Genomic DNA, 25614 nt, shown 5'->3' with positions numbered 1-25614 from the left:
TGACATTTTGTTGGCGCGTTTGCTGCTGTTTAGTCTTCTTCACATTTTTTATTCTCTTTCTGTAGAGTGTAGATGCTATAAATTTGACAATTTATCCATTGCATTCATATTCAAATGAAGTTGTTTACTTTTGTCGTGTGCTTGTGTGTATTTGTGCTGAGTGATTATTGTTACTTCAAGTGGCGCAGAGAACAGTTTGTGTGACTATTAAGGTGGTTTTTATTTTTTAAATTAGAATGTTATTTTTGTCCAATATAAGATTTTTGTATAAGACTACTATTTTCGGAGCTAACTCGTATATATTTTGAACTAAATATTCATGTTGGATTCGTAATTTTTTTCTATTCAGAACTCTCTCAAGAATTATACATGCAAATCAACAATAAGATTAACGAGTTAAATCTATTAATTAGCTATGATAGTAATATGGTAAGTAGAAATATCGATTTCAGAATTTATATGAGATATTTTTGGGTACAGTTCTGAAAAATTAATTATATTTAATTTAAGTCTCAATATTAGGTTGGCAAATATCTCTCTTCCGCGGCTATGTATAAAGCGCTACAGAGCTCGTATCTGGCAATACTATACATCTTAGAAAGATCTTGCCATAACCTACAAAACGACACTATGCATGATTAGTTTGGATATTGCGTTCAACAGTTATAGACGTGTAAACATTGAGTTCACTAACGCCGAAAATCGCGCTATTTTCAAGTTTTCCTTCGTTAAAGGCAAATCCGCAAGAGAAACGTTCCGTGAGATTAATGGTGTTTTGGGGGATGGTACTCTATCACTTCGAACTGCGGAGGAATGTTTTCGAAAATTCAGAGCGGGTGAAAACGACACCATGGATATGTCAGCCTTCGGAAGACCTATGACGGCGAATACCGATCAAATCATGGAAAACATCCATCTAGTTAGACCGGCATGTGGCATCTCGTGACCTCGCCCAGAATATGGGAGTTATTCACCAAACCATTTTAAACCAACTGCAGATGGCTGCTGCTGAAACGGAACGATCTCGACCTATTACTGAAGTGGATGATGAGTGGCGACGTAAAATGGATCACATACGACAATATCACGCGAAAACGGTCGTGGTCGAAGGCCGGTGAATCGTCCCAAACAGTGGCCAAGTCTGGAATGACGGCCAAGAAGGTTTTGCTGTGTGTTTGGTGGGATTCGAAGGGAATCATCCACTATGAGCTGAACCCATATGGACCATATGGCTTAATTCTACCATCTACTGCGAACAACTGGACCGCTTGAAGCAGGCGATCGACCAGAAGCGTGCAGAATTGGCCAACAGGAAGGGTGTAGTTCCACCAGGACAACGCCAGACCACACATTTCGTTGATGACTCATCAGAAGGTACGGGAGCTCGGATGGGAGATTCTATCGCATCCACCATATAGCCCGTACATAGCGCCAAGTGATGACCATTTGTTCCTGTACATGGCGAAGTTGAACTCAAAAGAGGCTTGTGAAAAGTGGCTATCCGAGTTCTTCGCAAATAAGAAGGGGGCTTCTACGAGGTGGTATTATGAAGTTACCGTCTAGATGGAAACAGATTATCGAACAAAACGACGCATATTTGAACTAAATCCGATCACTGTATCACTTTTTATAAAGCATTGAATAAAGAGCAAAAAAGTCAACCTAATATTATAAACGCCTCCAATTCAAACTTAATTATTTTGTATTTTCGATAGGATTTGAAGTTTATGAAATCTGGTATAAAAATATTCATATACATTTTCAATTTAGTACCACCCTAATAAAAACATAAAACTTTTCAAGAATCATTTGCATCGTTAATCAGTTGGTACCGTTAGAATTTTGAGAGGCATTGCGTTCGTTTGGTATTAAGGAATGTATTGTGTTCTTGGTACAACAGCCTATTCTTTACATAATAGTAAAAGTTATAAAAAATAATTTCGAAATTGTCAAGAATTTTCTATTTTCGACTTTCAAACACATATTTATTATAGCATGTGTAAGTATGTACTTAACTAAAAATATATATTACAACCGTACAAAAGAACTAGGTTAACTACATTTGATTAATACACAGCCAACAATCTCTAGTACTGTTATGCAAATTTCTGTTATGGAAAAATGCACTGCCTTTAAATAATATTAATTACAATAGCCGCAGTACAATGGTATTATCATTATAAACATGGAAAATACAGCGCGTCACACAATCAGCCTTCATTATTGCTTTCTAATAATAACTACTATACTTTGTATATTTTCCACAATTTCTTTCATTTCTTTCTAATCAGCGGCAGAATATTTTCCACGCTTGTGATTCTTTTCAAGCTTCGGCTGACTGCAATGGCAATGAATCCATCATTCTGTGGGACGGACGCCTGTATTGTCAGCGGTTGCAAGAATGTGGCATTTGTAATTCAAATTAGCTGCAATAAAGCTTTATCAGCTGTCTACTTTCATGCTTTCTTTTTATTGTAACTGTATATTTTTATAAGCATAGCAAATTTAGACCCGCTTGTACGGCACACTTAAAGGTCACAGTTGGCTTTATGATCATACTTAATGTTCGTATAAGTAATGACTGTATTCAATTAGAAAATTAAGGTGAGAGAAAGTTCATATATTTTTGATAAAATTCTAATTGTTATTAATATTATGGAAATTGACAGGTTTTTAGGGTAAGATGTTAGCGGAAGACAAGTATTTATGACATAAATATTAGAACAAAATTATATAAAATGCATCACTTTGGCGTCAAATAGCCAAGGAATAGTTAAAATCTTAGAATACATCGAGATTCAATATGATAATTGTTAGTATGGAAAACTTGTTTCCATTAAACAAGTGCATTTTATTGTAATTTCAATGAGATTCAGCATATTTAGGCATCTCAGAAATGATAGTACAGAGAACAGATTTCAAACTTATGAGTATCGATAAAAACTGTTAAAATATTCCACAATTGTATGACAGGCATTACGAAGCTCTGAGAATCTCACAAAGTTGTGAGAAGTTCACAACTCTTCTGGAGATTTTAAAAAGTCTTTTAAAGTTGACAAACTCGCAAGTCAGCCACACAAACTTCAAGAAGGTTAGTTTAGTCATTATTAATAATTCGAATCATGATATTTCTGCTTGAGAGTCGTAGTAGAACCTAACTGACACTGAGGCTTATATGTAATCTTGGAGCATAGACTTTTCGGTATTTCTTGGGAGTAGATAAACATCGATTTATTACACGAATAGCCAGCCTGTCGAATTTATTATGAAACAATGTTATATAGTATATTGATTGTAGAAAACTGTGGTTTGGACCAGAAGTCTTGTTATACCATTTAGGCAGAATTCGAACATTATATTCGAGATGAACATACATATGTTTATCTGAAAATGTAACTAATATTTCAAAATATACATTTCAGTAGAATCCTCTGGCCAAATATATTTATCTAGCAAATATACTTACAAATACTTGTTCCATTTTTTTTTTTTGAAAATCATGTTTGACTTCAGGCTCAACAGTATTTTTTCTTTTCTATTGAAAACGCAGGATAGACTGATTGTTCGATTAATATGGGAAGGACACCAAGAGATCGTGTCTCTAAATCTATCAGACATCAAAATTTTGCAGTGGGAACCTTCCTAGATATTAAGTGGCAGTAATCACAGCCCTGAACAGATTCGAAGTTGAAGCCAACCAGTATACTTCAACTATACTTCTCTACTATAGAACGATCATGGCAGAATAGGCCACATTACTTGTTCCTCACTGGAGGAGCTCGTTTACCTCTTCTCTGAATCATAGTCGGACTGAACTAGTCCTCTTCACTAGGAGATATAAAATACCGGAAGCATCGCTATCATCGATAGGAGGAGACAGCCACGCGGGCAGCGTGGAGTACTTAGGTGTTATCCGCGACAGGAAGCTCTCGTGGAAAGCAACATTACGGAGAGACCAAAGAATGCATAGATAAACTATCAGAAAGAGACTGCTATCCTCATGTGGTTTACTACAGAACAGTCTCAGCTGAACTGCCATGTGTGTTCTATTAAAATTTTCTAATGACTGAACTGCCATATGGTTTCTATACTCTTTCTATATCACTGACTATCGCGAGAACGAACGATTCAGCTCGTTATACACGAACTTACAAACCTCGCCAATCCAACTAACGTTTAACCACAAAATTCATTGTTCTTCATAGCTTGTTTAATCTCAGTGTTTATTTTAGGGAAAACTGAGTACAATTTTAACGCAACACTCTTGATAATGTCGGATATCTTGAAATCTTAGGATCGTTTCCTTCATTGATTTTGCTTATATTAATTTAGTCATTTGTGTCTTCCGACTTATTTTTCTCACTCGCATTATGTCTCCTTTCTTAACAATTTTGCTATTTCTCGTAACGTATAAGGTTTCATCCAACATTTTCTGAAGGCTTCGAAGGTTATATATTAAATGGTAAAACTATTTTATAATTATTATTATAAATATGTATTCTCTACTCATCTGAATAGTTTTTTGAACAATACTGATTATTAGTATTAGTTCTTCGTAATGTATATTCTCTGATCCACGGGTTGAAACGTTTTTTTTACGGCAGACCAATAATCATAAACTCCAATTTAAATCCAATTTCATTGTTATTTATGAAGGGAAGTCACATATTTTCTCATCTACATAATTTATCAGCCACTAATTAGTCGATAACAAAACTTTAACATAATCGCTTAATTAACAATTCAAATGCGATTCATTCAAAACGGAGAGTTATGGGCAACAACGATTTCGACACTTAATTTCATAAATGTCAATATTCGATTAAAAGTTGTTCAAAAGTAAATAATGTCTTACAAAAAAGGGCAGCAATTCAAATATGCGAACGAGACCCGATTGCTGTTTGGCGCCCACTCAACCGAACTTGTGTCAACATGTGATTTATACACATTTAAATGGTTGACACTAACAAATAAGCGCACACTACAACGCTACCAATTTTGACCAGAGGTAGTGGAGTGTAAGAGTTGTGGATTGACATATAAATATACAAAGAAGTATATATGGGCCTATATATAGACGGGTGTTTAGGCTGCTATATGGAGGTGTAAATTTCATTGATATATTTTGCTGCCTTTTAGGTTTGCTGGCATTTTTAATATAATTTATTTTGTTTTTATGTATTTTTTGTTGGTCTACTACTATTACAGTTGGCCCGCTTGTCGGCATAAAAGCCGAGTTTTTATGGCTGCTTTGATTTGAGCGCGCGCAGCTGCATTTTGATTGCGATGGCTTTTTTGTGGTTTACTGTGCCACTGCCGTGCCACCAATCACGATTCACGTAATTCAGAATTGTGGTTTGCCGCTCGTAAATGGAGACAATTGAAACGCCGAGTTGCCTTCGGCAACCAGCAGCCCGTAGTTATTGCGCGTGCGCGCATTCATTCCTACAAATTGCCAACAATCAAAGCAACACTCAACTAATCATTCGGCTGGTGAATGCGAAATCAGAGCAGACAGAACAGCGGGGAACTATATTGAAATGCAGTGACTCAATTTACGCTGCATAATTTTCAGTTATTCATTTAGTTTTTTCTCAGCCGGTGGCTGCTGCGCATGCGCCAACGCCTTGAGAGTTGTGAAAGAGATATCACAGACACAAAGTTAAATATGAATGTATACAACAATGCAACCAGCCACTGAGCGGAAAATTGCTAATAATCTGTAGACTTGTGATACTCATTTCTAGGTGTTTGTGAAATTTATGTTTGACATAAACAAGACAGTTCACTTTTTATGAGCGAAATAAAATGTTGACAGAAAAACCAGCAGCAGACTACTGCAGAGAGCTGGAAGAACTGCACAAAAGCTTGCATACAATGTATGGAGTCCCAATGTAGTTATTATGTAAATCACAGTCTACTTTATACATATATTTAATTATGTAGACTCAACTAGAGTTATCTGAAAGCTCATGTATATTAATTGAAACAGTAATTATGTAGTAATTAAGTAGTAATTAAATAATGTAGTGCTAACATAATTGGTGTGTCTACTCACGGAAGTTGTTACAATGAAGTTGTTCGCTTCATACAAATTTTTATAATTCTCAAACAATTTATTGTTTAGCTCATAACAACTTACTTGATGAATACAAGATCGAATAGTTTTATTTAGTCTTTAAATAAGATTATATTCGCTGGTATTCTCCATAAACCTTGAACTTTTTCCATTTATTTCTAATTCCAATAAATGGAACTTTATTATACTAGAATTGATGATGTTTGTCCAAAGGCTCAAGATTATGAAAGATCAACTTTGCAAAGGTTGGATAAGTATTTTATGACAATTTCAGCTAGCACTGTCTGGGTTTTATCGGACGGAATTAGTAACAAATAAAGACGCCCAGTGCATCCTAAGTAACCCCATCTCCATATCAACATAATATTATATTATTGTAAGATCGTTGAAAGATCTCAAGAACTGATGACTTCTGGACTACCATGACGTTAACTCTGTTGTGGCTATGTAGTATTCTTATAAGTACTTAATTGAAAGAATCCCATTGCAGTTAAATCCAACTCGGTTCCTGTGATTCAGCTTTCCGTTTCCTTAAATTATACTTCCACTAAATCACTTTAGATAGAATTAATCTGTCAAAATTAGCTACAAGTGATCTTCACATATGAAGGCCGATAACTCTTTAGTTTTGTTTTAGTTCGATGGGGTTACTAATTTATTATCTGGTAACACTTGGTAGAAGGCTACTGTTTAGTTGAATCGGAATAGTACTTTCTCTTTTGGAAGCGGGTGTGTTCGTGGATTTTGGGAAAATGGAAAAAGATATGCTCGGTAATTCGATTATTGTTATTAGAAGGGGATGCGATGATGCATCAACTACAAGTCGGTTTCTGATTAGCCCCGGTGACCTCAAGAAATCATTAAACAACTGAACTTTGGTCAAGTGATCGAGGAAACTATGTTGAGAAAAAGTTATCGTTTCTCCAAAATTTTCATGATTATTTTGTAGGCTAAGTAGTTAACGAACCGTCCTTCCAAGCGGAGCCAAGGCTATCTAACCATCATTAAGTTCTGAAAACCGCGGTGTTAGTAATCTTGCCGAATTGGTACTTTTGTTTAGATAAAGTTTGTGTTTCTTTTAAAATGTAAAGATCAATATTAAGAGGAACATCGACCATTAGTTAATACAAATCCAAAGTTGAATGAGGCTACTTGAAGGCAATATTTGAGACTTGCAGATAGTATGGCAATCTAATTTTGTTGGTTATATTATAGAAGAATAATTAGATAATCTTTTCCCCATTTTGGATGAAAATATTCTGTATATTATAGAAAACATATTTTTTGATTTCCTTGCAGCCATTGACCCATTCTTTTAATATTATAACAATTATATACTATTTAGCAATATGAATTCCATAACTTCCTAGACAAAAACAATACAAAGAAACTTGCATCCAATGTTAACCCATTTATTAAACACTTTCCCTCTGTAATTATACAATTAGCATTTTTTTTTTGCCTGCAATTAAACGCTTAATGCCCAACATAAAAATTACCTTAGTCATCAACAAATTAGCCTTTTATAAGCAGCGGTTAAGCAAGCGCACATCAAATGCTACGGTGTTATTATTTTTTCAACACACCAGAAGACAGCAAACAAAAACAACATTAACCCACAGAACCAACAGCAATACCAGAGTATTTAGTATCTAGGTCTCTCGAGCTTTTCACGCTTGCTTAGTTGCCAACAATGGGCGCTAAAGACAACACACAAGCGCTGGCACAACAACAATGAAATTAGCTAACATTTGTTGTGTGAGAGGTTACCACAGCAACGCGCAACAACAATTAGCATTTATGTGTTATAACATCACTTGGTTTGGTGTTGCTCGCTTTGGCTAATTTGCAAAATGCCTTGTTCATAAATCATAAAACAAAACGATTATATATATTTATATATATATATACGTCTATACATATATTATATATACATAAATTATATATATGTTCATATAAATATAATAACACAAATGCCCTGTGCCTATGTCAAATTAGTGTAAATGAGTGGAGCAGTTAGTTAAGCGTTTTTAAGGTGAGACAAAGTGGCACATATATGTATTCATATATATTCATATATATTTATGCTAATGAGACTTCATAAAAGAGACTCAGCATCAGGTGTATTATATAAATATTCTAGATTCTCAAGCGCCAGTTAGTCAAGCGGTCATTGAATCAGTTAGTTAGTGAGTTGGCAGAGGGGCAGCTGCTGACTCGCCTCGCTTGCTGTCATTCTGAACAAAACAAAAAAAAATTCTTCTCATCTGTTTTATAGTTACTTTCCACAACCACATTTTTGGCTCCATCCGTCACTTGTCACAATTTTTATCATAATTTTTTATTTTTTTCCTTTTCTCGTCTGCTTACTTTATCTTTACATTAATGACTCTTTTGCACTATTAACGGTTCACTGTATGCAAATAATTTTCCCAAAAATATAAGCTCACCATTTCTTCAAAGCCACAGCCAACTAATTAAAACGCCAAAAGTCAGATTAAATTCATTAGTTTGCGCGCATAAAAGTCATATATTTTGCAGTTGACTTGATTTTATATAATTAGTGCCACGAAATGGAGAGATATATGTGCAGTTAAGTGCCTTAATTAATGTGAGAAATTTTGTTAATCATTTTTATATGAATGAGCTGAGTTTTTACTTTAATATTTTATTTATGACACATTTTTTTTTTATTTTCATTAAATTTATGCAACATTGAACTTTCGAAAATGTGGCATTGTAATAGAAGTTGTCTTGAAACGTTACATATTAATATTTATATTTTTTGTTAAAATGTATAATATGAATGAGAGAATAAGATAACGAATATATGAGTAGGTATATATCTTAATGAAAAACATTTTTATCTCCATTCAACTGTAAGTTTTTGTTGAATACTTGCAAGTCAGTTTTTGTAAACATTTTTTATTTTTATTTTTTTTAATTTAGTTTCAATATATAGAGTTGCCACACTTATTCAATTTATTTATAAGTATTAGGTACTTTTAAATCTGTATTCAGTGCAATGTTGGTACCAAATGAGTATGATTGAAGAGAATTAATTAACTAAAAATTAGATTTTATGGTGTTGCCACCTAATTGATTTTTTTATTATTTATTTTTAAAATATGTATTCAATTAAATTCGGTGCCAAAAAAGAGACCATGCAGTTAACAATTTTAATCCAATATAATAAATGTGGCATGATAATAGTTACAGAGAAGATAAATGCTGGTAAGCCGAATATAAAGTGAAATTGATGATGATGTTTTTTCATTTTATTAGAAAATTCTTTCGTAGAATTTCTTCTAATTTCAAATTAATAAATTTAAAGAATTCAACATCCGTTTCGCTGGCAAAATTTTGTTTTACAAATATTATGAACCAACATCGCAATTTTAGAATTAAATTCCAGTTCCTTTTATCGCAAATATCTCCAATAAAAATTTATTACCATTGCCTTGTATCACCATTATATACAACTTAAACTTTATTGCTTCGAATAAAATATAATATTACATGCATTTACGTAGATAATATATGGCTTTTAGCTTATAATAAAATTCTAAAATTTTTACTACGAAGCGAGTTTGTGTCTTAAGTCTTTTATTGGGCACGCCGCATGCCGTAAGTGTTAATTGATTTGCCAGCTGTGTGATGGCTTTAATACAACAACATATGTTATGTGTGTTTTGTAGAAAAGACCTTGAGATTAAGATGGCCTTTTGTGCATAATTTACCGAAAGAAATGTGAGATGAGCGAAGTGAAATTAATATAATAGCATGTGCCAAAGTGCTAAAATATGTAATAGGTGTGATATGGTATCTTTAAAGTCTTTATAGAATGCTTTTTTTACATTCCTTGCTTGAAAGTCGGTAATCGCTGTTTACAGGTGTGGCTGAGTCATCTCATGGATTTGATGTGAATTTGTTTTTGCGAACATTTAGGTATTGCAAGAACTTGTAATAATTTATAAGACTGATTATAAACATTTTTTTTTCTCAATTAACGGAAACTTATTGTTGTTATTTGTTCTTTAAACAAATTTTTATTTTTTTATAATTTAATATTTAAAAAAATTTAATTGTTTGTAATTTTAATAATTTAAAATAAAATTTAATTTTTAAAAATAATTTAATTTTTTATAATTTTAATATTTTTTAGTATTCTCCAAATTGTTATGTTTTTTATACTTTTCTATTTACAAATAATTAGTATTATCGACTTCTTTTCAACCACCTCATTTCTGCATTTCACTTGAAAAAAATCCTAACGAATTCAGGTCACAAGAAAATAACACATTTTACCCACTCAACCCCGCGAGAACACCACCATAAGCATTTAGAACAAAAGAAAACTGCAAACACGAAGATGCGCCGGCGCGCCAGATTTTCACATGCAATACAGTGTAGTTGGAATGACAGCCACAAAAACTAAAAACAACAAAAACAGCATCACATAACAGTAACATAAACGGTTATTGACCTACAAACATAAATGCAAAGCAACAGCAATGAGACTATGAACAAATGCTGACCGCAGCAATTATTTAGAACACAAACAAATGTTTATATACATTTATGTGTGTGTGGCCGTTGATTATGCGGCAACAATTAACAGTTGAATGAGACTTGCGTCGTCAAAGTGGGAATAACCATTTAAGAGATCAATTAGTCGCTTAATGACTGGAGTGTCTTTATGTGTGAGAAAAGTAAAAGATTGATGTTGCTGTGCAACATTTACGATGTTGCGGCGAGTAAGGAGTTCTAGAAAGATGAGGTGATAATGGAAAATAGAAATAAATCAATTAAAATATGTAAAAAATATAAAAAAAAAATGTATTATCCACAGCAAAATGCATTAACTCTCATACCTAAGCAAGCAACATGTTGCAGCACTTGAAGCGCGCATGTTTTTGCAACTTGCATGTTGCTAGCGCTTGACCAATAAATTAGTCAAACTGATAAGATAATTAAAATGTAAATTTTTTTCAACTAAGTGCGCTGCACTTACATACATGCTAACACACACATCGCAGCTGCTTTCCTCATTGCCACGACAGAGACAAGTACTTTTTTAGCCGCTTCTCTATTACGTTTTCCCTGCTGGCCAACAGCAATTAGTGGCAATTGCTTGCTAGGAATGTTGTGTTCGGCGCGAAATTGACTGAAGGAATTCTTCTGTGGCGCAGCTAAAAGCCGCTTGCACATTATTACATAGACGCGTATGTGTTGTATATAACAGGTTTGCGGCGCAAAAATGTAAAACGCAAAACAAAAGACAAAAGACTCAAGCGACAAACTCGGCTGAATTCATTAAAATACACATGTATCTAATAAAGCATACAAGGAAGGCCTGTGCCACATTCCATTCACGTGTTTGCCAACAAATTGTTTTTCATGCCATTGACAGTTCTCATTAGGCGCGCATTCGTTCGAATTCGGATTTAATGGAAAATAATAAAAATAATGCAATTAAGTTTGATTTATTTTCGGTTAGAATTTTTAGATATAGATAAATACTTATATTGTGGGCGTATTTGGGATAGAAAATGTATTCACATATATAGAGAATTATATCAAATTTCTGAGGATAACCGGCAATCTGCATTAATTTTACTCATTGATATTTTTTCATCATTTTGATATTTGTCAAATTTTTACTTACTATTTATACCGTTACTCTAAAAAGATTCTTTGTATATTTATATTGACGTTATTTCTTGCCTGCTAAGAGTGGTGAGTGCTTTCTCATTATTATTAATATTTTTACCTCCTCGAATCTGAATCAACATTGCTCAAAATACAAATAAAACTAACAAAACGTAAAACAAAAATTTATCCTCAGCTTCCTTTCACACCCCCTAGGTAATTTAAATACAATTTTCAATAAATTCTTTATATATATATATATATAAATTAATTGGACGATTATACAAATTATACAGATTATTTTAAAATAATTACTTCAATCAGTTCGCGAGTTATAAGCATCAGTCTGGACGATTTTCAGAGAAAGCAAAGAATAAGAAAAATATATTAACTGTTGTGGGTATATTTTCGAATAGAGTTGCCACCAACGATGAAACTGTGAAAAGTTTAGAAAATGTGTGCCAAATAAAAATCATTTAGGCAAGCTTTTCGAAAAATATGCAGTTAATTTCAAATTAGCCATATTTCGGATAGGAATGCTACAATTCCTTACAAGTAAAAATCAACTAAATATCATTGAATGAGTGCAAGACATAAGCAGTTTAAAAAAGTCTTTCAAAATACTGAATTATTGATGACCCCAATTTTTTCATATTTCGGAAAATAGTTGCCCCTAATAGAAATATTGAATCTGGTAAAAGACGGCTGGCGTAACGGAATGATAACCTCACGCAGCACACTGAATATCTACATGGATGGTTCGAAAATGGAGGACGGGCTAGGTGCGGGAATATACTGTCCGGAGTTAGGTATAAGGAAGCCTTTTAAACTTCCGAACCACTGCAGTATTTTTCAAGCGGAGGCGTTGCTATTGGGAAAGCCGCAGCCGCAAATGGTTTGGATCCCAGGGTGGGAGTGGAGAGAGTAGCTAGGAACACGTGTCTTCACTTCTACTGGGTGCTAGGACAAAAAGACATTGAAGGCAACAAGATTGTGGACGAAATTGCCAAGAACGGTGTAAAACTGTCTTCCGGAAACGCGACCGACATTGGCAAACCCATGCACTGTCTATACGATAATCTAGGCAGGGGCATGACAAGTAAAATCCTAATACGTTTTACAAATATACCGGGGTGTAAAACCACTAAAGCCATGTGTGAAACGATAGACCAGAAGTACATCAAATTCATGCTGTCACTCGATAGAAGGGACTGTAGGAGTTTGGTGGGAATACTCACATACCACTGTCTGGTGGCGGCACATGCCTACAAAATTGGACTTACAGATCGAGATGACTGCAGGCAATGTCAAGAGCAAGGTGTAATAGAAATAATGAACCATCTCCTGTGCACCTGTCCTGCATTGTCAAGGCAACGATATGGGAATCTAGAAGATATTTGGATAGATACATTATATCTATAATAAAGTCGTGGAAAGTATTTTAAAGTTCGTTTAAAATTAATCATATTTTCCGCCATCTTTAAAAGTAAAACTCAATAAAATATTGTAATATTGTATTGTTTATGCATTTAAAACAAAAAAAAAAGAGAACTCGTTGGGGATTTGAATTGATATATATTTTTTAAAGGGTTGCACCTATACATACAATTAAAATTGAGCAATATGTGATATACAAAATTGTGAAATCGTTACTCGTTCTACACTCATAAGATCTCTGAAGTACAAATAAGGAAATTATTTATTTATGTAAAAGTAAGTATGAAAGTCAATTAAAACCAAATGAAGAACAGATAGCTGCTGTCCATATAAATTGAAAATAAAATGCATTGTGCCATTTCATTCATTAATTTTCCGCTTTCTCAACTGACTAGTGATTACTGACTACTGAATAATCACAGAAAATACCACATTTATGCTTCAGTAATAATTTCCTATGAAGCTGTAACATTACAGAGCATCAGTATTTTTCGTCTAGTGAATTAAAGTGCCAACGAAATAAATATGTAAAATGAAAAAAACGGGTGTAATTTTAACAAAAAGCTACAACTATGCTTAGTGGCTCTGCGATTTATGCATGGTAAATATATACACAAGTATGTGTGTGTGTACAAGTTGGTGCAGCGCCAGCGGCTGCAAGTGAAAGAGCCACGCCAACGACGCCAACACTGCAGTTGCCACATTTCTGAAAGTCAACCATAGTGTTGTTGTTGTTGCTACTATTGCCTTGCTTGTTGCATTTCCCCCAACAAATACAAACACAAATACAGCATAAATACTTCACAGCTGCGGTGTGAGATGTTGCAGCTAGCGTTTTTGGTGCCGACGCGGCGATTTGATTTGCTTTTGCTAAAAGCGCGTAATTAACCTGATTTTTCTCTAAAATAAAAAAAAAGAAGAAGGAAAGAGAGTGTAAGAAATAGCTATTTCAATGCTTGCGATATAGCTACAGCTTGGCATACAACAACAAAATAGCGTAGCAAAGCGAATGCCATGGCTATAAATAAAGCAACAACTCCATCAGTCAGCGGACGACCAGCAAACACACACACAGCATACACTTGCAACAAGAAATTTAATTAAAAAATACTAGCAGCAAATAGTGGAAGCCAGTAGCGGTGTTGGTAACTGTAGCGACAATGCCAATTACAATAACAACAATAGCTTTTGTTGTAGCTGGCACTCGCAGGCGTTTTAATTGCAATTGTCAGTTGTTGGCCACAAGGAGGGTGGTGGGTGACTGTGGGCAAGTGGCAATTGATTGCCTTTTACGCCAACTGGTTTGCGGGTTATTGATTTGGCGCATACGACAAAATATTTCGCACTCTCACTTGTGACACTAGAAAGTTTACGCACCACCATTTGAGGGATATATTGAAGGATGTATGTAGATATTTATTGCTTAGTGATGTAGTTGACTTGCAGGAAAGACAATTTTTTTAATATCTATTGTTTAATATTTTATTGCTTATATTATTATATAATTTTTACAATCGTCTGAATCCGTTCAAATACATAAAACTACAAAAAAGGGAGACGGTAATCACAGTCACCTTCTTCATGGGTCTGATACTGATAACCGACTTTATATTGACAATAATGCTTCAAATGCTAAGCTGACGTATCTCCTCAAAATAGTTTAATGAATTGGCGATCAGTTGGGAGGCCAATTTCTTGATATGATTCGATCAAAAAGATTGAGTCCCAATAAAGTGTAGATTTCTGTGTGACTTATTTATCTTCTGTAACCATTTATGGAGAAGTTGGCGATATAAGGATCACGAAAATTGGTTTGAAAAATTATTATTCCGCTAGATGGCGCTGAAGTGAAATTGTTAACAGAAATGGAATTACTATACATCATATATGTTGATAAAGGAGAAGAACATACTATTTTAAAAACTATAACTACCTTGGTACAATGTTAAATATTTTCATATTTCTTGTCAAATTTTTTCACTTCAGAACTCCAATATAATACATTAAAACAATTAAATGTATTTTCTGGAAATATATTTTTATACTCTCGCAACAAAGTTGCTAAAGAGAGTATTATAGTTATGTTCACATAACGGTAGTTTGTGTCACCAAGAAATAAAAGTTAGATATGGGGTTATATATATATAAATGATCAGGGTGACGAGTGAAGTCTTTCCGTCTGTCCGTGCAAGCGGAGTAAAAAATAAGATATCTTAATACCTTAATGAAACTTGGAAACACATATTCCTTAGCACTCTGAGGAGGTTGGTATTGAAAATGGGCAAAATCGGATTGCCACGCCCACAAAATGGCGACAATCGAAAACATATAAGGAGCTATAATTAAGCCATAAATTAAGATATTGAAGGGCATTTGTGGATGTAATTTTTTGGGGGAAGTGAGCGTGGTCCTGCCCCTCCTAAGTTTTTTTGTACATATCTCGTACTACCTTATACAGTCCAAAAATGGGGAAAACGGGTTATAACCACGCCCACCTCCCATACAAAGGTTATGTTGAAAACTACTAAAAATGCTTAATTTCAGTAAGGAAAACACCAGAAATTTTAAATTTCATTATAAAGATGGTACAGAAGAGCTGCATTCAAAATGATATACAAAATTTTAAATGGCTCCGCACAAACCATATCTCCGAAACTATTCGACCAATTTCAATGAAATTCGGTTTATAATCTCTTCCTGGCTTCCCAATGACATGTTCTGGAAATAGACCAAAACGGATCACAACCACGCCTATAACCATATACCAGAACTTTGAAGACGATCTGAATCGTGTACTTTACAATATATAAAGTAAGCACTAGTGAAGATATCGGAACAGAACTTTGCAAACATACTGCATTTAAAAAGTGACATCGGCCTTCTAAAAATCGTCGAAATCGGTCCATAAGTTTTCAAGACCCTATATATCGAATATGAGGACCTCGGTGCATCTAATAAATTTTTTACCGAAAATATAGTTAAGTCTCTCAGATATTTTGAAGAAATTCAGCGGAATTATTTTTATTCTAATAATATATTTCCGTGCCAAAAATGAGTGAAATCGGGTCATAACTTCCTATCTATCTATCTCCCTTATTACTAATATTAGGGTTTTCAAACTTTCAATGGACTTTAACCATATACATGCCGATTATGTGAGTCAAAGTGTTTGTTATATTTATAAATTATAAATAAATAAATTGAGAGAGTATAAAATGTTTGGTGACACCCGAACTTAGCCCTTCCTTATTTGTTCTAATTTTAAATGAATTTTTATTAATCTATTTCAAGATTTTAGAGTGAAGTCAAATATTAAAGACCTGAGAACCTTTTGATGGAAACATCCTCAACAGTATTTCATTAAACTGTACTCTAAAAAACTCAAATCTGATACGGATCTAGACAAAACTGATTCGTAGCCATTGTATGGAGGCAAACATCTTTGGAACATAACCTTGTTTAAACTTGTCTTATCTACATATATACATACATAGATATACATATATATTAGTGTACATATGTATGTAAATATGTATATTGAATCTCTTGCATGAATGTGAAACCGAACTTTTTCTCAAATTTACTACTTAATAAAGGTTTAAAGTATACGTGAAAAATAAATCACTACCACTTTTAACCGTACACTTACAGTTGACTGGTTAATACCACTGCATATCAGCTTAAGCTACTGGTATTACTGCCGCCACTCGTCGTACGAGTAATCAAAGCTTAAGCTGCATTTAAGCGTTAAAACATAGCAATTAAATGCAGTTTTTGTATTTGATTTTTTGTTGTTGTTGCTGTTGATTATGAAGCGTGCACATTTTATCAAGTTGAAATTAGTCAATTAAGCGATTGGCTTTGCTGGGTGATAAATTAAAGGCTTGCGAGTAAAACCAGTTGACAAATTAAGTTTTTCACTCGAAAAATTTTCGCAAAAAACTTAAAGCATTAAACAAAATATGGCAAAGGTTTATGAGCATGCGTGTGGCGGCGTGAAAGTGAGCTGCACAGCAAGCAGCAAGCAGCTAGCGGCAAACAGCAATGGGTAAGCAAAGCACCCACCAACGCGCCAACAAGTCTTGTTGGATAAATAAGTACCGCTATAAACATGTGTAATTTATATGCGTGCAAGGCTTATGGAGATATTATAAGCGACAATTTGTAAACACGTTTAAGCGATTTCTCAAATTTTTTGCCGACATGCAAATAATAATTTTTAATTTTTTTCTATAATTTTTTTGAACGCTTCATGAGCAGTTTGGGTGTTCGCTTTGAATGCAGTTTATGCAGCGAGTTGCGTGCGCGTTATCGCAATTGCAGCTAACAGGTGTTTAATTACGATTTAAAGCTAGTTGGTTTAAATTTTTGATCAAGAAAAATCGAATTAGCAATAATTTGTCTACAAAATTTCAATTTGTTTTCCGAACTCTTAAGTGCTTTTAAAGATTTTATTAGCTAGTTCCCCGAAGGCTTTAAAAAAAATATAAAAAATATTTTTTTTCATAATTTCCATTGCATTCAGCATCTCATGCCATTATGACATCATAACGGCGCGCATTGTTCTTTACGGTTATTGCTTTTGTAAATGTAATCTCATTTTCTCTTACACAACATTTGTTGCAGTTTTTTACTGTTATTGTTATTGGTGGTAGTTATTAACACGTTTTATTATTTTCTTTTTGTTTTTGTAAATATTCATTTCAAAATATGTCACCATAAGCCAGACATCGGCGTAGATCACTTGAAAATTAAGCGCTTCCCACACCCAAATGCAACCAGACGGCATTGAGACAAAAGACTTAAGACACAAACTTGGTGGGTGTGATTACTAATCTGTTGACATATTGAAAGTGGAAAAACGTATGAGATAATTAAAAGCAGTGAAATACTAGGTTAATGAAATTGCATTTTGAAATGTACAGAGTTTTATTTGAGAGAGGTAAAAATTGTATTCAATGTGGAGTTGAGGAAAGTACAAAAAGAAAGAAATCTCAGAATTTTGTTCAGTTTTTTAAATTATTTTTTCTCTTTAATGATTTATAATGTAATAATCATAAGTTGAGTTTCACCACTTGTATCTAAACTAATTTTTATAATGAGGCAAGAACCATATTTATTAGGGACAAAATGTTGTATACAAATTTTGCTTTTCCCTTCAAATTACTGATTTAATCTTTATGAAATTTTTAAAAATATTGTAGAAGTCTTTTGTGCAGTATATGTTTAGAAAAAGGAAGTTTTTAATATAACGGTGATGATCATGAAAACTGCCTTTTTTGAGGTTCACATCCCCCCCTTTTAAAAACGATTCCATCGAAAGGTAGTACAAATTGTGAACGAAAATTGCTGTGGTAACGTTAAAGAACTACAGGGGTACTGAATATATTTTAGGATTGTCTCAATATAAAGTGGAACTTTCGAAATTTCTATAACTCGAACTCTTGAGGCAATAGAGTGCAACTTTCATACGAATTTCATCAAAATTACAGAATACATATTTTAACGTATGTACATAATACTTTATGCGAAGTTAATAAATAGAACAGTGTATAAATCTATAATTTACAGCTTTTTGAAAATTTATATGTTTTAATGAAAATTCTATAATTCTATAATTCTATATTCTGGATTATAGTGATTAGTATTTCGATTGACCTTTAAAACATGTTGTTACCAAATTTGTGGTATTTTTTTTTTTTATTTTTTTGTTACAAGAACGGTGAACAATGTCACAAGGCCATCGTGTTTCTTAAATTTGACTGCCTATGTATTTTTCTTGGTCTCAAAATGGCAATAAATGCTCCAAGTGACGCTCTCTGAGCTCCATTAAGCGATAGAGGACATATTAGACATGTACTGAGAAGGTGTGTTAAAAATTTATTCAGATTTATTAACTCAAAACTAGCTTGAAAGCGTTTGTAAATATTTGTATTAAAAAAATATAAAAATTTATTTAAAGACCTGAATCAAATTTAAATCAATAATATAAAAATTTAACAAACATAATATTTGTAAGTTAAATAATGTAAATAAATTCTATTATTTATTATTATTAAATATTTTTATAATAAAATTTGGTTATTTAAATTCGAATTTTACACAAAACACATATTTTCTAAGTATTAATATATTATATTTAATATATTCAAGTAAGTTAATATATGTATGTCCTTGAAAGTCCAGTATAATAAAATAATTATGATCATTTTTTTATGTTTTCAAATATAATTACTAAATACTTATGTATATCTTGATGGTGGCCTTGCAATCACTCGGCGAGTGCACGAAGCATTTTATTATATTTCAAATATTTATTTTGTGCGCCAATAAACTTTTATTATGCAGTAGTGAAGATTTTATTTCATATACCATATACATAAGTATGTATATGCAAATATACATATATTGAATATTAGCTGAAACCACAACAAAAATTATTGCTCCGCTTTAAGTATTGTGTATTATTTACTTGTTAAATACCAAACAGAAACCAAATTTCATAGTTGGCTTTATCTTGGCTTTGGTGACGATATTGATTACCTTCTTCACAGCCAGTCTTGTTCTTTTGCAAAGTTTGATGTTGATTTATGTTACGCAGCATGATGACAACTCACACTACTTTTAATTGCAAGTGAGTGGGGATAGTCCGGCAATTTTAAATAGTCTGTGGGATAATTTAATATGTCATCCTGGTTTGTAGCTGTGTCAACTCTCCCTTAACGTAATTCTAACTTGTCGCATTATGATCAAAGAGATCCTTGTTTTTTACTACCAATATAGATCATTCAATCAGCCATTTATGTTTATTATATTATGGTTTCATGTCAGGAAAAACACGATGAATAAGCTCCTCTTTCGAGGCCATGAAGTGACAGAAACCCGTTAAAATTGTTATTAATCCATCTAGGTGTCAACTGCGTCGCTACCAACTATTTCTACAATAGCAGTATGATATTGTTGGGAAAACACTCGTATATTATTTGTTAATTGGCAATTCTTTATGTGTCGCCACAAATTAGATGATTTTAGGAATGTGATTAGTACGTCAGCAACAGTTGATTCAGGAATAGTCTGCCGAAAATTACCTGCCAACAAAATCATGGCTTCACCAAAAATATTTTCGTTGTCGCGTAAATCTTTTACAGTCCTGTGCAGTACCTCCAGCGACTTGAATATCTGGAAAATCTTCTTTATATCTCTTTTTTTTGGCGAGTTTGCAGACTGGTGTTTCGTTGATTTGCAATTTAAGAGTAATTTCAAAGCCGAATTGCCGTTTGTCTCCTACTAACAGGTGCCAATTTGCCCCTATTCCCATTATAATTGGGCGTTGAAAATTAGTGAAATCGGTTCAGGAATTACATCAACCCTCATGTACTATATATGCTGATTTTCGTTATTCTATTGGACTTTATTTCAAATTGTGTGTAATAAAATTACATCAATAAATTGCGAGAGTATAAAATATTCGGTTGCCTTTCCCTACTTGTTACAAATTGTTTTGGGCTATCGACGCAGCCTTATACAATTGAACAAATATTAAAAATATTGACGAGTAGATTTGAAATCCGGATGTCTGTCCGTCCGTCTGTCCGTCTGTCCGTCTGTCCGTGCAAGCGATAACTTGAGTAAAAATTAAGATATCTTAATGAAACTTGGAACACATGTTCCTTGGCACCCTGAGGAGGTTGCTTTCGAAAATGGGCAAAATCGGTCCACTGCCACGCCCACAAAATGGAGGAAACCCAAAACCTATACAGTGTCATAACTAAGCCATAAATAAAGTTATGAAAATGAAATTTGGAACATAGGATCCCATTAGGGAGGGGCACATTTGGATGTAATTTTTTTGGAAAAGTGGGCGTGACCCCGCCCCCAAATAGGTTTTTTGTATATAACTCGCAAACCAATAAAGCTATATAAGCCAAACTTTTTGCAGTCGTTTCTTTTAGCCATTTCCTTATACAGTCCAAAAATGAAAGAAATCGGATAATAACCACGCCCACCTCCTATACAAAGGTTAGGTTGAAAATTACTAAAAGTGGGTTAACTCCCTAACGAAAAACGTCAGAAACACCAAATTTTACATAAGAAAAGGCAGAAGAAAGCTGCACTGAGATTTTTTTACAAAATGGAAAATGGGCGTGGCGTCGCCCACTTATGGGTCAAAAACCATATCTCAAGAACTATTCGACCGATTTCAATGAAATTCGGTACATAACACTTTCTTGACACCATGATGACACGGGTGGAATATGGGCGAAATCGGTTCACAACTACGTCTACTTCCCATATAACCCAATTTTGAATTCCATCTGATTCGTTCACTTTATAATGTATTCATAAGGAACCAATGAAGCAAGCGGAATAAAACTTTACACAAATACTGTATTTGAGCTGTGACATCACTTGTGGAAAAATTGTCAAAATCGAACCATGACTTTTCAAGGCCCCTGATATCAAACATGAAGAACTCAGTGCCTAAGGTTAATTTTTCACCGAAAATATAGGTAAATCCCTCAGATATTTTAATGTAATTCATTCCCTCTGAATTTTTTTCTTATAACAGTTTCTCTCTGTACCTGAAATGGTAAAAATTGGGTCATAACTTCCCCCAGATCCCATATACCTAATTATAAGTAATATTAAATTAAGTGAGCGTATAGTCTTCGATATATTGTATCTTGGTGGTGAAAACGAGTGAAATCGGTTTAGGAATTACCTCAGTCCCCATATACTATTTATGATGATTTTCGTTATTCTATTGAACTTTATGCCGAATATATGGGTCGAATTGTGTTGTCTTTATAAAATTACATCAATAAATTGCGAGAGTATAAAATGTTCGGTTACACCCGAACTTAGCCCTTCCTTACTTGTTTTATAATTTTGTTGTCAATTCAAATAAACTCATCTTCTTGTTATCTTCCTAACAATTTTTCGATATATACTTACATTCTAATCCTTCCCTGGCTATCCATAAATATTTCAAAACTAAAATTAGCCAGATCGGTTTGGCCCTTCTCGACTTTTTTCGAGACAAATTGTTTGTATGGGTGATTAGAAAATTGTGGATTTAAGATTTTTTCAAGTAATTTTTCTAATTTTTCTCTCCGTAAGAACCATCCCCGTACCTCTTCTACATTCTAAACAAAGAATTTGCAAAATCGGTGCAGCGGTTCTCGAGTTATGCGCTTAGCAACACTTTTTGCGATTCATTTTTATATTATAGAATATTAGTACTATTTTTTATGTATTATAATTAAAGCTGACCAGAATGGCTTTATTAGTACTATTATCTGAAGTATTATCTAATTATAGATATTAAATTAGAAATAATTACTTCAGCAATATGATTTCATATTCTATTTTTATATTTATTTAGTATATAGTTTTTCTATTTTTAGGAATCGAAGAGATATATTTTCAAGTTAGTATCTTCGGTTGCAGGAGAAATTATTAAATGGCATTATCTACTGAAAATATGCTTAGTTGCTTGAAACTTTGTGTGATTTATAATATATAAAAATTCATTCAAGAACGAATGTAAAATGAACTGGTTTATGACTAGTTAGCCAAAGCTTTCTTTATAAATTCCAACTTTATAACCATATTGGAATTTTTTTTTTTTCATGAAATTTATAACCACTTTTGCACGTACTTTTGATGATGTATATTTTGAAATTTTGGTGATCTACATATATTATGAAATAATATTAAAATATCGCTTAAAACCTTACTGAAATTTTGCAACCAGTAATAAAACTATGTAACAATAGAATACTAGGCCAAAGTAAAGAGTTTTTGTAAAAAAGTCAGCTTTAAAAAAATATTTGATTTTCTGTTTCTAAAAATTGTTTTAAGTTACATATAAGAGAAAACTTTCCTATATTTCTAATAGAAATTGATTTTTCTCTAAACTCTTATAAAGAACTTATTATTGACTAATTTCCTACAGGGTCATGCAGCAGCGCGCATCCATCAAGATATCAAATAGACATAAAACAAACCACAACAGCACGCACACACAATATTTATATTCGCTCATAAGCAGTGTGGACACATGCTATTTGATATCAAAGACTGAACAAAGCGCACAAAGCGACAGGCAATATACCGAAATAACCCACTGAAAAATCTACAATTGTAAGCGCGTCAAGGCTCATATAAATCGACGACACCCCGTGCATTTTGATGGCAAATGGTTGGCGGAGAGATCGAACGCATATAATCACGGCAAATAAGAAGTAAATAAACGGCGAAAAAAATTAAAAGCCCATAAAAAATTACAGAAATTGTGAATGTGCGTCGTTGACACATAAATGGAATACCAAATGAAGGCATTTGGTTGTGGCAGCGGCCAATGGGTCGCACGCCTATAAGCTACGCCTAAGCAGCACTGAGCTGCGTGAAGACAGGCTTCTCTGCCAGCTGATTTATGCATAATTTTGTTTGATTTTATTTTATTTATTTTTATTTTTTCTCTATAATTTTATTTACAACAACAGCGATGCGTTTGCATAATTCTTCACTACTTTTGTTGTTATTGTTGTTGTGGTATTCAATTGAAGCAAACGTTTTGTGGCGCGCGCGATTGAAATCAGAAAACGCTCGCTGTTCGCTACTCCTCGGCGAATACTTAATAATGTGACAACAATTCACGGTAAATGTACAAAAACAAAAAGAACAATTTATTTGTGTTGCACAACAACACCTTTGGTACACGCACCTTTAACACTTTGCCAAAATGGGGAATGCATACAGCTTGTCTGCAAGCGTCAAGCGCGTACAACGCATACAACAACAATATGTGGCTGCCACAAGTTGCTTGCAGAATCGTTGTGTTGTCTTGTTGTTGTTTTTGCTTTTTTGTTGTTCTATGTTTGACTTGTATCGCTTGCTTTTTGGCGCGTTACAATCACATCACTTTGTATTATTTCCGTGTTGTCGTTGTTATTATTGTTGTTTGTTGTTGCTGTTCGGCTGTATTGTTATTATTGCCTTTTATATGCTGGAATTGTTTTAATCCCTCGCAGATGTAGTTGTTGTCGAAGAATTTAATGCGGAGGTTTGATTTTATACTTATTTATTTTTTATTTGTTGTTGTTGTTGCAGTCGTAGCAATTTTTCACAAGTCACTGTTTATGTTATAGTATTTTTGTTGCACTTTTTCGGCTTCAAAACAATTTCCACACATATTTTTATTAAGTATGACGAAGTTTTGTTGAGTTGCTTTTGTATAGAACCTTTTATAAGATTCTAAATTTATTTTCCGCATTTTTTGTTGTAAAAATTAAAATAATTATTGATATTTATTTTTTTATTATTTTCGTAACAAAAATATGTAATATTTTATTCTCAGTAATTTTGTCAAAAATATTTTTCTTGCGTTATATAAAAGTTTTTGTGTTTATTAATTAGTATAATTAAAATAATTTTTTTTTTCATTAAAATATTAAATTATAATTGTTACTTTTTTATTTTTTTTTTTTTTAATAAATAATTTTTTTAAATATATTTTTTATCAAATTTAGTCTTATAAATAAAAAAATATATATATTTTTTTTTTGGTTTTTATTTCACTATATTCTGATTGAGTTGTGTTCTATTTGAGTTATTTTCAACAAAAATAAAAAAAAAATATTTTTTATTTTATTATTTTTATCCAGATTTAGATAAATTTCCATTATTCTTTATATTATTTCTTATTTTTGGTTGCCTTTACTTTTGCAAAAATATGTTTTATTTTTATCGATGCCATTGTAGAACTATCTAACCGCTTTAATCCACATGATAACGGTAACCAAGATTTTTGTGTTGCCAGAATGTAAAAGTGTGCCGCTTTACGATGCTTGTTGTTGTAGAAATTATTTTATTGCCCTCATGCTTCATATAAAGTGAAAAATATGCGTAGAACACGGCAGATTCGAATGCTTTGCGGTTTTTTGGGCCATTGAACGTTCTTGTGAAGCTGGTAGCATAAATACTTTTGTGGACTGCCAAATATAGTAACGCATATGGATACAGATATTACTTCTCTCTGGGCGTTTTATTTGGCAGAGAATTTATTTGATCACATAGAAAGTGCCGTAAGCACATAAATATAGATACACAACTAACGGTACATATGTATATTTAAGATTAATCTGGTAATTTTCTTAAAAATCTGGCTAAGGGTTCTTTGTTCTGCTAATATAATATATTTTTGAGAAATGAATGTGAATACTGAACTTATGGCCTACAAACTTGAAGTGGTTGTATTTTTTTGCCGAAAATGTTTCGAAAAATATATAATTCAAGCTAAATTTTCAGCATCATAACATAACTCAATAATTCTAACAGTGAACTTCTGCTGTCTAATTATATCTACAACGATACCATTAACCTAAAAAGTGAGGAGAATGGATTTTTTGGTGAACAAGAGCAAGGCGAAATCCCTCGTGTCA

At 33.0% G+C, this 25614-nt stretch overlaps 2 protein-coding genes across 2 annotated transcripts in view; one reads left to right on the top strand and one right to left on the bottom strand.

Moving 5' to 3' along the window:
* Positions 1–25614, top strand: part of LOC105209924 (uncharacterized) — a 53884-nt gene that overhangs the window by 14729 nt on the left and 13541 nt on the right. The window lies entirely within an intron of this gene.
* LOC105209884 (protein prickle) overlaps positions 1–25614 on the bottom strand; it is a 117363-nt gene that overhangs the window by 88660 nt on the left and 3089 nt on the right. The window contains exon 2 of the mRNA XM_054235284.1: positions 23898–24427. The gene's annotated coding sequence lies outside the window, so the exon portion shown is untranslated. The remainder of the gene's footprint in view (positions 1–23897; positions 24428–25614) is intronic.

This window comes from Zeugodacus cucurbitae, chromosome 6 (assembly GCF_028554725.1).
Source record: "Zeugodacus cucurbitae isolate PBARC_wt_2022May chromosome 6, idZeuCucr1.2, whole genome shotgun sequence".
Lineage (NCBI taxonomy): Eukaryota > Metazoa > Arthropoda > Insecta > Diptera > Tephritidae > Zeugodacus > Zeugodacus cucurbitae.
The sequence above is the reverse complement of the archived record's forward strand: the minus strand, read 5'-3'. Positions and strand labels throughout refer to the sequence as shown.